The 13,692-nt window shown below is 46.4% G+C and overlaps 1 non-coding gene across 1 annotated transcript; it reads right to left on the bottom strand.

The window, feature by feature from the left end:
- Positions 1-12,695: 12,695 nt before the first annotated feature.
- On the bottom strand, positions 12,696-12,838 carry LOC119935331. The gene has a single exon (XR_005453217.1). It is a non-coding gene; the product is annotated as a small nucleolar RNA SNORA7 (small nucleolar RNA).
- Between the last annotated feature and the right edge of the window lie 854 nt (positions 12,839-13,692).

The raw sequence follows: 13,692 nt of genomic DNA, 5'->3' as shown, positions 1-13,692 counted from the left end.
AAAGAAAATGAAGAAAAAGAGGAAGAAGAGAGGGAGCAGGAGAAGGAAGAGGAGGAGGGGCAGGAGAAGGAAGAAGAAGAATTCAAAGCCAATTAGGGAATATCCTGAGGAGAGAGAAGTTTGGTGACTTTCTGTTCTTTTGGGATTCATTTTTGCTGAAATCCTTTTAGTGAGAGACTCTCAGAAATTTACAGGAAATTAGAAGCGCCAGACGTTTTCACGCCGCACAGGGTGTCGATTCTAACAGAATTTAGTCAGTGTCCTAGTCACAAAGATTAGTTAGTGACCTAGTCACACAGCTGTGTTTCATTCTCTCTGATTGTTAGAGCCTCAAACCCACAGTGTGTCCAAAGAATCTGCTCCATACATGGTAATTTGCAAGTGAGTCTCTCAGAAACTGACGGGGAGACGGGGGTATGTGGATCTTATTTCAAGACTCTCAAAGAGCTCAAACCCTCAATTTGGCTCCTGGTTTTTCTGATTTCTGTCTCCCACCAGAATTCAACCAAAGCATCCTGATCGGGCAGCACCTCAGCTGTGCCAAGGGATCAGGAACAGGGTGCAGAGACACATGTGGTTGAGAGGTCACAGTTCCCATAGGCCCTGGGGTGACTGTAGTAACCTCTGGTGAATTCCACTGGAGGGGATCAAAGAGGGGACAGTCACAGCCAGTGAGACCAGGCAAAGGTCTTAACCTCAGTGTGCCTGCACTCTCCCTGTCCCATGATCGGGCTCACAGCCTCAGCGAGCTTCTGCTTTCCTAGCTACAGAAGGGAAACTGAAAGCTGGAGCAAAGGAAAGGGACTGACTTCAGGCTGTTGGGTCACAGGAATTTCTCCTTCTCTCCCTCTGTCTCCACAGTCACTGCTTCCCTAACTCATCAGGCTATTGATGCTGAAATTCATGTCCAACAGAGATCAGAGAAGCTTTTCCCTGGATGTCTTTCAAAACCTGATAGATTATCATCTACTGGGAGAATTTGGGCATGGAACTGCCTGGAAGTTGGAGGATGGACCAGTTGACCTCCCAGCTTGAGGATTCTAGAATGAGCTGGCTGAGCTGGTTTCATGGCACCAGGTCACTATGAATTTCAAGCTTTAGTGGGGATGGAGAGACAGTGCAGGAGATTCACTTTTCAGCAGTCACACCAACCCCCTCATCCCTCTGGGATTCTCATACTATGACCTAGTGACCCAGGGAAGCATCATGACCTAGTGGAAGGAGGACCAACCTGGAAGTCAGAGGACCTGAGTTCTAATCCTGGCTCTGCCACTTACCTGTTATGTGATCCGGGGCAAGTCACTTAACTTCTCTGGGCCTCAGTTTCCTCATCTTTAAAATGGGGATTCAATACCTATTCTCCCATCTCCTTATACTGTTAGCCTGATCAGGGACCATATCTGACCCAATTATTTTGTGCCAATCCTAGCGGTTAATACAGTGCTTAACAAATATGACCATTATTAATATTCATACTGACACCGAGCACTGGACGTTGATGGTGGCTTTTCATTGGGACCTGACTTAGGGAGGATTTTGGTGGGAGGTGGGATTTTAGAAAGGCAATGACTGTGGGGAGCACTTGGGTCTGTTTGATTTGCAGCAGGAGAGAGTTCCAGGCTGAAGGGCGCACTGAGGATGAGGGAACAGAGGTGGGAGAGCAGAGATCAAGATGCTATTAGAAAGTGAGCTTGAGCAGAGTGAAGAGAGCAGTCTGGAGAATAACCAGCGAAGAGAACAGGGCATGTCACAGGGGGCAAATTGCTGCCAAGCCTTGAAGCTGATGAGGAGTTTTGTTTGGTGTGGAGGCACACGGGAAGTCTGTGGAGGGTATTTGAGGAGTGGAGAAATGTGGGCCAAACAATGTTTCAAGAAGATGATCTGGGCAGCAGCATGCATTGTAACTTATGACTAGAGCTCTGCCCAGACTGGTGTTCATCGGGGTGGAGAGGAAAGGACTGATGGGAAGATATTGTGTAGGAAAAACTGTCAGGGATTGGACTGAAGGTGAAACTGGAAGGCAGTGAGAAGTCCTGAAAAATACTTTTATTGCAGACTTGTGTGACAGGGAGAAGCATGGTATTATCCACATAAATGTGAAAGTTGGGGTGTCAGTCAGTCAATTGTATTTATTGAGTGCGTACTGTGTGCAGAGCACTGTACTAAGCACTGGGGAGAATATACAACAATAAACAGACACATTCCCTGCCCACAAGGGTGGGTTAAGAGGGTAAGATGAATAGTTCAGTTTTAGACATGTGATGTTTGAGGTGCTAGGAGGATAACCAAGTGGAGATATCCCAGAGGCAAGAGAAGATTCAGGATTGTAGGTTAGATGAGAGGTCAGGGCTGGAGAGGTGCATCTCGGAGTCATCCACTTAGCAATGATAGCCAAAGCCAAGTGAGAGGATGAAATCCCCAAGGGAGTGAGTGTATGGGGAGAACAGATGGGGGCATGGAGCAGAGGCTTGAGGAATGCCCACCAGAAGAAGTGGTGGAGGGGAATGAGCAGAAGAGGAGCCAGGGAACAAAAGTGAAATGGAGCAGTCAGAGAGGTAGGAGGTTTGAACTGCATCAGCACAACTGGGGCCTGGCAGTGTTTTGAAGAGGAGGAGAGAGGATCTTGATGTCAAAGTGGCTGAGAGGTTGGCAAGATCTGGGACGAAGGGAAGGCCCTTGGACTTGGTCTCTAGACTCAGAGAGTACAGCCTCAGAGCACCTGTTCAGATGACCACACCATCATGGTCAAGCTTTGGGTTTGTGAGCCTGCAGCATTGTAGGACCTTGGTATCTGGAGGAGATCTGACTACTTCAAGCCAGCTACCCACCTCAAACAGGGCAGATTGACATGGGCAAGATCTCACTGGTTTCATCAGGAGTGACTGAGGCTGGGAGGGATTAAGGTACATGGTGAGGGTTTGCCCGGAACCCAGGCCAGAGCTGGGAACAGAATCAATCAATCAATCAATCAATCATATTTATTGAGCGCTTACTATGTGCAGAGCACTGTACTAAGCACTTGGGAAGTACAAATTGGCAACACACAGAGACAGTCCCTACCCAACAGTGGGCTCACAGTCTAAAAGGGGGAGACAGAGAACAGAACCAAACATACCAACAAAATAAAATAAATAGGATAGAAATGTACAAGTAAAATAAATAAATAAATAAATAGAGTAATAAATATGTACAACCATATATACATATATACAGGTGCTGTGGGGAAGGGAAGGAGGTAAGATGGGGGGATGGAGAGGGGGACGAGGGGGAGAGGAAGGAAGGGGCTCAGTCTGGGAAGGCCTCCTGGAGGAGGTGAGCTCTCAGCAGGGCCTTGAAGGGAGGAAGAGAGCTAGCTTGGCGGAGGGGCAGAGGGAGGGCATTCCAGGCCCGGGGGAAGACGTGGGCCGGGGGTCGACGGCGGGACAGGCGAGAACGAGGTACAGTGAGGAGATTAGTGGTGGAGGAGCGGAGGTTGCGGGCTGGGCAGTAGAAGGAGAGAAGGGAGGTGAGGTAGGAGGGGGCGAGGTGATGGAGAGCCTTGAAGCCCAGGGTGAGGAGTTTCTGCCTGATGCGCAGATTGATTGGTAGCCACTGGAGATTTTTGAGGAGGGGAGTAATATGCCCAGAGCGTTTCTGGACAAAGATAATCCGGGCAGCAGCATGAAGTATGGATTGAAGTGGAGAGAGACATGAGGATGGGAGATCAGAGAGAAGGCTGGTGCAGTAGTCCAGACGGGATAGGATGAGAGCTTGAATGAGCAGGGTAGCAGTTTGGATGGAGAGGAAAGGGCGGATCTTGGCAATGTTGCGGAGCTGAGACCGGCAGGTTTTGGTGACGGCTTGGATGTGAGGGGTGAATGAGAGAGCGGAGTCGAGGATGACACCAAGGTTGCGGGCTTGTGAGACGGGAAGGATGGTAGTGCCGTCAACAGAGATGGGAAAGTCAGGGAGAGGACAAGGTTTGGGAGGGAAGACAAGGAGCTCAGTCTTCGACATGTTGAGCTTTAGGTGGCGGGCGGACATCCAGATGGAGATGTCCTGAAGGCAGGAGGAGATGCGAGCCTGGAGGGAGGGGGAGAGAGCAGGGGCAGAGATGTAGATCTGGGTGTCATCAGCGTAGAGATGATAGTTGAAGCCATGGGAGCGAATGAGGTCACCAAGGGAGTGTAGAATGAGAACAGAAGGGGACCAAGCACTGAACCTTGGGGAACCCCCACAGTAAGAGGATGGGAGGGGGAGGAGGAGCCTGCAAAAGAGACTGAGAAAGAATGACCGGAGAGATAAGAGGAGAACCAGGAGAGGACGGAGTCTGTGAAGCCAAGGTCAGATAGTGTGTTGAGGAGAAGGGGGTGGTCCACAGTGTCAAAGGCAGCTGAGAGGTCGAGGAGGATTAGGACAGAATATGATCCGTTGGATTTGGCAAGCAGGAGGTCATTGGTGACCTTTGAGAGGGCAGTTTCCGTGGAATGAAGGGGACAGAAGCCAGACTGGAGGGGGTCGAGGAGAGAGTTGTTGTTGAGGAATTCTAGGCAGCGCGTGTAGACAACTCATTCAAGGAGTTTGGAAAGGAATGGCAGGAGGGATATGGGACGATAACTAGAAGGTGAGGTGGGGTCAAGAGAGGGTTTTTTTAGGATGGGAGAGACATGGGCATGTTTGAAGGCAGAGGGGAAGGAACCAGTGGAGAGTGAGCGGTTGAAGATGGAAGTTAAGGAGGGGAGAAGGGATGGAGCGAGAGATTTCATAAGATGAGAGGGAATGGGGTCAGAAGCACAGGTGGCCGGAGTAGCACTTGAGAGGAGGGAGGAGAGTTCCCCTGAGGATACCGCTGGGAAGGATGGGAGAGTAGCAGACAGTGTTGAGAGCCGGGGGGATGGAGAAAGGGGGGAAGAGACTTTGGGGAGGTCGGAACTGATGGATTTAATTTTGTTAATGAAGTAGGAGGACAGATCGTTGGGGGTGAGGGAAGGAGGAGGGGGAGGAACCGGGGGCCTGAGAAGGGAGTTGAATGTACGGAAGAGCTGGCGGGGGTGATGGGCATGGGTGTCAATAAGGGAGGAGAAATAGTTTTGTCTGGCAGAAGAGAGGGCTGAGTTAAGGCAGGAAAGGATAAACTTGAAGTGAACGAGGTTGGCACGGTGTTTAGACTTTCGCCAGCAGCGTTCGGCAGCTCGAGCATAAGAGCGAAGGAGGCGGACAGTGGCAGTGATCCAGGGCATGCTGCCTCCCAGTCCATCATCTCAGCCCCTGGAGCACTGCACCATTAACACAAAGTGCAGTCAGCTGGAGTCAATAGGAAAAAGCTGGAAGATGGGGACCCTCCCCCAGGCCCATCAATCACTAAGCTCTGTTCAGTAATTAGGAACTGGGAAGTAATTAATTAGGAATTGGAAGTAATCATTTGACCAATCAATGACATTTACTGGGCAGTCATTGGGTATAGATCACTGTGCTAAATGCTAGATAGAGTTGGTAGATCTCAACCATCAAGGAGTTTATAGTCTATTGGAGGAGCCAGACATTAAAATGAATCCTAAGTCCTTGGGACATTATAATGGAGGTAACTGACACAACCTCTGCCCTCCAGAAGTTTACAAGAGAAAGGCAGGCACAAATTCTTTACAATTAGTGGGTGAGTGGAGAAAAATAAAGATGCAACTGTAAATAATAAGCATAAGGAAAAATGGATAGGTGAAGAATCAAGGGAGCATGTCACCACAATAATAATTGAAGTATTTGTTAGGTGTTTACTATGTGCCGAGCACTGGGGTAGACACAAGACAACCAGGTTGGCTACAGACCCTGACCAATATGGGATTCACAGTATAAGTAGAAGAGAGAACAGGTATGGAGCCCCATTTTACAGGTGAGGAAGTTGAGGCACTGAGAAGTGAACTGACCTGCTTAAGGTCATCTATACTAACATAAATGAATATAAATATAAGGGAAGCAGCTGAATATAATGATATCTATGTAAGTACTGTGGGGCTGGCTATAGGGTGAATATCACGTGTTTAAGGAGTAAAAATCCAAGTGGATAGGTAACAGAAGGGAGAGCGAATAGAAAAAATGACAGCTTAGTAAGGTAAGGCCTCTTGGAGAAGAGGTGATTTTTTAGTAGGACTTTTAAGTTTGGGGAGATTGCTGACTTGTCAGTATGAAGGCAGAGGGTTGGTGACTTGGTGGTACAAGATCAACAGAGGGATAGGGGAGTGAAGGTGTTGAGTTCCGTGGAGAGGGTGAAGTTGAGAACGTGGATTTGTTTATCAAGAGGAAGGTAGACTGATTATGGAGACCAAATCAGACATAAAGACTTGGGATTCAATCAATCAATCAATCATATTTATTGAGTGCTTACTATGTGCACAGCTTGAGAGAGTTGCTAGATTTGTTTCCTGCCCACAATGAGCTTACAGTCTAGAATGGGTCAGAAGATCTGAGATCTGGATTGGATGGGGCAGTTCCGCAGGGAGGGGCTGTGCAGGAGAGAAGGCAGGTGAGAAAGTTGTGGTTGGAAAGTGGAATTTCCAGTGGAGATTCTGGAGAGGTTAGAAATTTTACAGTGAATAAAAATTATGAGTTGGAGCGTACGTCCAGGTTGGTGAGTAGATGAGGTGGGGTGGAACAGGAGGCCAGTGGATTTGAGGAATGAGAGGAAGTTACCAACACTCCACATGGCAAAGGGCATCAGCCCCAATGATGTTGGGCTTTCTCCTTTTCTAACTCTATTCTCCCCATCTTCAAAGGCCTTCTAGAATCACATCTCCTCCTAGATTCTTCCCTGACTAAAATCTCATCTCTCCACCCTCTTTCCCTACCAACTCCCACTGCAACACTTCATTGCCAGCTATGCACTTGAGTCCTCACCCCATAATCACATAGGTACTCCTCTCTCCTCCCTCTCTCTCCTCTACACTCTAACCCTATTCCACAGCTCTAATTTACATATCAATCAGTAGTATTTATTGAGCTGGTATTGTGTGTAAGGGATTGGAAGAATACAAAAAAGTTAGTAGACATGATCCCAGCCCACAGGGAGCTTACAGTCCAGTGGGGAAGATAGACAATAAACTCTAATGCCTCTCTCTACATAAGCTCCTTGAGGATAGGGATCCTGTTTACTTACTCTATTGTACTCTCCCAAATGCTTAGTACAGTGCTCTGTACAGAGTAAATGCTCAAATAAATACCACTGATTTACTGATTGACATTCCACCTGCCCTGTCAGATGGACCAGAGCATGGTGAGTTTTTCTCTGAAAACTTGAATGAAAAGTTCTCTCCACAACTATCATCCCCAAACCCCCAGAAAAAATGCCAGTTGAAAATATGATGTGATGGATAGGGGATGTTGGCTGGAATATCTAGGCAGAGATCAGTAAATAATAATAATTAATAACTGTGGTATTTGTTATGCACTTACTATGTGCCAAGCAATGTACTACGCACTGGGGTGGGTACATGAAAATCGGGTTGGACACAGTTCCTGTCCCTCTTGGGGCTCACAATCTTAATCCCCATTTTACAGATGAGGTAACTGAGGCAGAGAAGTTAAGCGACTTGTCCAAGGTCACACAAAATATAAGTGGTGGAGCTGGGATTAGAACTCATGACCTTCTGACTCCCAGGCCCTTGCTCTATCCGCTATCAATCAATCAATGGTATTAATAATTGTGGTATTTGTTAAGCACTTGCTATGTGCCAGGCGCTGTGCTAGGCGCTTGGGTAGATGGAGGCTAGTCAGGTTGGATGCAGTCCGTATCCCACTTGGGGCTCCCAGTCTTGGTCCCCATTTTGCAAATGAGGTGGCTGAGGCACAGAGAAGTGGCGTGACTTGCCTAAGGTCACAGATAAATATAAGAAACTGGGTCACACACAGCCCCTGAAAAACATGGAGCTTGTGGTCAAAGGGCAGTTAGAACATCTATTTATTCTCTGTTTTAAAGGTGGGGAAACTGAGGCTCAGAGCATTAGGGTGACTTGCCCAAGGTCACACAGTGGGTAGGTGGCGGAGCCAGAGTTGGAACCCAGGTCTTCAGAGTCCCAGGCTGGTGCCCCACTGCCAAAGAGCTCTACAAACTTTCTCCATCACTGGCACTAGACTGAATGCCCAGCTGACTAGAATGGGCTGTTTGTGTGAATACTATGTTTTAGAGAAACTCGATAACCCTTTAGAGTTATCAAAACTTTAGAGTTTTAGAGAAACATGTCTCCCCCCTCTAGAATGTGAGCCCGTTGGTGGGTAGGGATCGTATCTATATGTTGCCGACTTGTACTTCCCAAGTGCTTAGTACAGTGCTCTGCACACAGTAAGCGCTCAATAAATACGACTGAATGAATAAATGAATGAATTTACTGAACATTTGCTGCATGCAGAACACTGTGCTAAGTGCTTGGGAGTCTACAAAACAAGAGAGTTGGTAGGCATGATCCCTGCCCCCAAGGCAGTTTATGATCTAGTGAGGGAGACTGACTCTAAAATAAATCACAGGTAGGGTAACCAAACGAGGGTAAGGATATGGACATAAGAGCTGTGAGGGTGGGGATAGGGGTGAGTACATAAGTGCTTAGGGATTAAGTGCATGAGAGAGGCAAAAGGGAAAGAAAATTGTGGGGGTGGATGAGTGGTTAATTCGGGAAGCATTACTGGAGCTCAGCCTGTTGTGTGTATGCAATGGATTGATTTTAAAGTCTGTCTCCCCTCTAAACCATAAACTCCTCCAGAGCAGAGATTGTATCTACTTATTCTATTGTACGCTCCCGAGACCTTAAGTACAGTGCCCAACACAGAGTAGGCACTTAATACATAAAACTTATAGATTGATTGGGAACCAGGGAGATAGGGTGGTGGGCCAAACCATGGGAGTCAGAAAAGGGCCAAGAAACCCACAGGAATGGGGAAGTCTGAGCTGGGAAAGATGGAGTGGAGCTGCTTCTTGCACAGATTTGATATAGTGAGGAGATGGGCTTTAACCACCTCAAAAAGAAATGATTTCAGTCTTGCTGTCATGGTCTTAGGGTCTACCAACTCTTTTATATTGTACTTTCTCAAGAGCTTAGTACAGAGCTCTGCACACAGTAAGCACTCAATAAGTGCAATTGACTGAAATAAACAGACCTAGCCCCTGCTTTGTAGAAGACTTCAATCTAGAACTTAGAAATGTTTCCTGCATCAGTTCCAGAGGCCATAAGAAGACTGAATGTGCACAACCTGCCATTTTGATTTTTGATTTTGCAGCTCTTCCCCTAAGTGACCGTGGAGCAGAACTCAGTGGGGACATAACTTGGGAGGTTTAAATTCTACTTCTAGACTCGATATGGGGATCATCTACCCTCTCTGTAAATCTGTTTTTCTTTCTGAAAAATAAAGATGTGTACATAACTGTAATTTATTATTTTATATTCATGTCTGTCTCCCCCTCTAGACTGTAAGCTCATTATGGACTGGGAATGTGTCTGTTTATTGTTATATTGTACTCTCCCAAGTGCTTAATACAGTGCTCTGCACACCATAAGTGCTCAATAAATATGATTGAATGAATGAATAAATGAATGAAGATCATAACCTTTGTCTCCTTCTTCTGCTTAAAGCAGCCCAAGGAGATGAAGCAGACTGGAGATGAAATTAACTGGAAGCAGCTCAGAGAATACTTTGATGCCCACATTCATTCAATTGTATTTATTGAGCACTGTGTGCAGAGAACTGTACTAAGCGCTAGGGAAGTACAAGTCGGCAACATATAGAGACAGTCCCTACCCAACAACGGGTTCACACTCCAGAAGCAGGAGACAGACAACAAAACAAAACACATGGGATCAAGCAGCTTCAGCAAGAAATCCAACACTTGATTATTCACCTTCTTCAACAAACACCTCTCATAATCCCCCACTCAACATAGCCATCTTCCTCCCCCAAGAATTTGTAGACTTGCCATCTCAAAGTACTTCATTGGAGAAGTGGCGTGGCTCAGTGGAAGGAGCCTGGGCTTTGGAGTTGGAGGTCATGGGTTCAAATCCTGGCTCCGCCAATTGTCAGCTGTGTGACTCTGGGCAAGTCACTTCACTTCTCTGGGCCTCAGTTACCTCATCTGTAAAATGGGGATGAAGACGGTGAGCCCCCCATGTGACAACCTGATCACCTTGTAACCTCCCCAGTGCTTAGAACAGTGTTTTGCACATAGTAAGCGCTTAATAAATGCCATCATTATTATTATTATTAAGTACCACAATTACTGTTATGAGTCATCTGCAGATGTTTCTGTTCACTCAGGCCTTATCATAAGAAACAACATTCCTGGATCATTCATCCACCCAATCCAGGATTCCAGCCGTGGCAGCAGGAAGCTTTCAGGGACTATAACCTGGGTCCCATCCTGCACCTCTATCCTCATGGTTAGGAGATGAACCATCCAACACCTCCAACTTTACCCTCCTCATTCTTCACTCTCCTTCTCCGTAACCCATTATGGACCATTCATGCATCAACTGTCCCAAACTCCTCCTACAGCTCCTGATATTTTTTGACCATACACCATTCTGTGATAATAGACACCATATTCTTATCACACCTATGTGAAGAAATGTTTGTAACAGAAACACAGCTGTCTTGGGAGAACTGGTGAACATCTCCAAATATTTGGAATTTAAATATGGTTTCTGGTTTATTTCAAACATTTGTTTGGAGGAGCACAATGCAGGCTTTTGTCTAATTCATCCACAAATCTGAATGTGAAGTGCTGTTGGAGGAGATAATCCAGGTGCCTTCTGAGCCTTTTATTTGTTAAATTTTCCTTTGGAGAGTCATGTTTAGTTAAAAGCAAAGGCCTCACTTGCAAAACATTTAGCTTTGGTTCAAAACTTGGGACATACAAGGCTTGATTCAACAATAAAACCTGTTTCTATTTCTGTTCTTTGCTTTTACATGTCCATTTTTGTGTTAGAGTGCAAACTTCTTTAAGACAAGGAGAGGGCCTAATGCTAGTAATAATAATAATAATATTTACAAAGTGTTTGCTATGTGCCAAACACTAGAGTTGATGCAATATAATCAGATTAGATAACGTCCCTGTTCCACTGTTCCTCCTGGGAAGGGGGAACAGGTATTGAATCACCATTTTACAGATGTGTGCCCAAGGGCACAGAGCAGGCAAGTGGTGGAGTCAGGATTAGAACTCAGCTCTCCTAACTCTCAGTCCTGTACACTTTGCACTAGGGCCACGCTGCTTCTCTTTTTTGAATAACTCACCACAGTGCAGTCTCCATGAGAGCAGCTCATCACCAACTTCAGTGATTTCCCCAAGCAGCCCTGAGCCAGACCTAGTATTTCAGAACACCAGAAAGGGGTAAACCAAATCCACGATTACTGCCTGTCAAGAGCTCATACAGTTAAATTCTAGCTTCAAGACAGTCTTTTAAGCAAGGGCCTCAAATATTCAAACCCACAAAAACTTTCACCAGTGTCTAAATGCAGTTATCCCACCAATTCATGCCATGAGAGGGCCCATCACTCCCTGTCACACGGACCCCTCTTCTCTCTCTCTTTCTCACTAAGCAAGGAGGCTGTGAACAGACCCAAATGCAGACAACCTTCTCCTTGTGGTAGATTCTCCTGGAAGTCCACTGCAAGGAAATAGAAAGGAGAGGTGGAGTTCAGTCAATTTCAGAAGCTTACTGCATGACACCTTTTCAACCCTGCCTGATTACTGGGAGGCGCTGCGCCCAAGTGCCTAGAAAAACCTTGAAGGTAGATTTAGTTTGAGCCTGGTTGCTTTGGCCTACTGGATGATGGTGGATTGGTCCAGAGACACAGTCTTCTTCAGACTCTTCTTGCACCTCATTGTAAGCTCCTTGTGGGCAGAGAACGCTTCTACCAACTCTATTGCATTGTATTCGTCCAATGTAGTACAGCACTTAGTACAGTGCTCTCTGCATATAGTGAGAACTCAATAAATGCCACTGATTGCTTGATCGATTGGGCTTAGTGATTGATCTGTCAGAACTCAACTGGGGATCTACTTTCTCAAGCCGGGTACAGGGCCACAGTTGGTGTCTGGCTAAAGACACAGATCCTGTTTCCCTCCCAGGAGGTTTTGATTGGGGAAATAGTGAGATTTTGAACAATCTGACTAGAGGGGGCAGCTTGGCCTAGTGGAAAGATCATAAGACTTTGAGTCAGGAGTCCTGGGTTCTAATCCTGGCTCTTCCTCTTTCCGTCTATGAGACCTTGAACAAGTCATTTACCTTCTCTGGGCCTCAGTTTCCTCACCTGTAAAATGGGGATTACATTCTGTTCTGCCTCTGCTTTAGACTGTAAGCCCCACAAGAGACAAGAACTGTATCTGGTCTGATTATTTTGTGCTTTGTTTAATTTTATGGTGCTTGATATATGTTTGCTTTAGTGCCATGCTTTGTACTCAGTACTGGGGGTCTTGTCTTGTCTTTTGCCATCGAGTCGTCTCCAACCCATAGCAACGCCATGGACACATGTCTCCCAGGACACCCCACGTCCATCACCATCAGCAATCGCTCTGGTAGTGCAGAGCTTAACAAATACCATCATTATTATTAGTGTATCCATAGAGTTTTCTTGGTAAAAGTAGGGAAGTGGTTTACCATTGCCTCCTTCTGCGCAGTAAACTTGAGTCTCCACCCTCGACTCTCTCCCATGACGCTGCTGCCCAGCACAGGGGAGCTTTGACTAGTTACAGATTGCCTTCCATTCGCTAGCCATTGCCCAAGCTAGGAATGGAATGGAATGGACAGACCTCTGCTTGACTCTCCCTCCCATAGTCAAGACTGGTAGAATACTGGAAACTCTCCAGGTGCGACCCTGAGAGGGGAGTGCTGGCGGTATATACAAGATAATCAGGTTGGAATCAGTCCCACGCCCAAATGGAGCTCACAGCCTAAGTAGGAGGGAGTAGGATTTAATTCCTATTTGACAGATGAGAAAACTGAGGCCAAGAGAAGTTAAGTGACTTGCCCAAGATTACACAGCAGACAAGTGGCAGAGCCAGAATTAGAACCCAGGTCCTATGCCTTCTAGGCCTCTGCTCTTTCCGTTAGGCCACACTGCTTTCCTTTGGCACACAAAAGTGCTTAACAAATACTACAGTTTGGAGGAATCTCACAGGCCCCTGGAAATGCCCCCTTGCACATCTTTTCAGCCACTCGGTCTTCTCTGGAGTTTGCATTCCCCAGTGTCAATTTGGAAGGGTAATTAAAGCCCATCCCGATCGGCTGTTGTCAGAGTAACAGTGCTTTAGTGCTTCATGTTACAATCTGCTTATGGAGATTCTTGTAATTCTCACTGTAACATTTTGTGACAATTCATTTAAAACTAATCAAACATTTATGGTGAGCAAGGACCTCATTGAGTGAGTGCACTGAGCTTCCTGCCTGAAGCTCCTCAGGTCTGCGGAGGGTTGGGGAGTAGATGAGAAAGCAAGAAAACAAAGGGGACGAAAGCAGTCAGTTAACTCAATCGATTGCATTAATTGAGTGTTTGTGTACAGAGCACTGTACTAAGCACTTGGGAGAGTACAATATAACAAAGTTGATAGACACATTCTTTACCCACAAGAAGCTCACAGTCTAGGGCTGGCTGAAGAGAGAAGCAAAGGGGGCAGAATTGAGAGAGACATCGTCAGGGAAATGGCAGAGTGGTGGGAGAGGTGATGTGGGTAAAGAAAGA

This window comes from Tachyglossus aculeatus, chromosome 11 (genome assembly GCF_015852505.1).
Source record: "Tachyglossus aculeatus isolate mTacAcu1 chromosome 11, mTacAcu1.pri, whole genome shotgun sequence".
In the NCBI taxonomy this organism is placed as follows: domain Eukaryota; kingdom Metazoa; phylum Chordata; class Mammalia; order Monotremata; family Tachyglossidae; genus Tachyglossus; species Tachyglossus aculeatus.
This window is presented reverse-complemented; position numbering and strand designations above follow the sequence as displayed.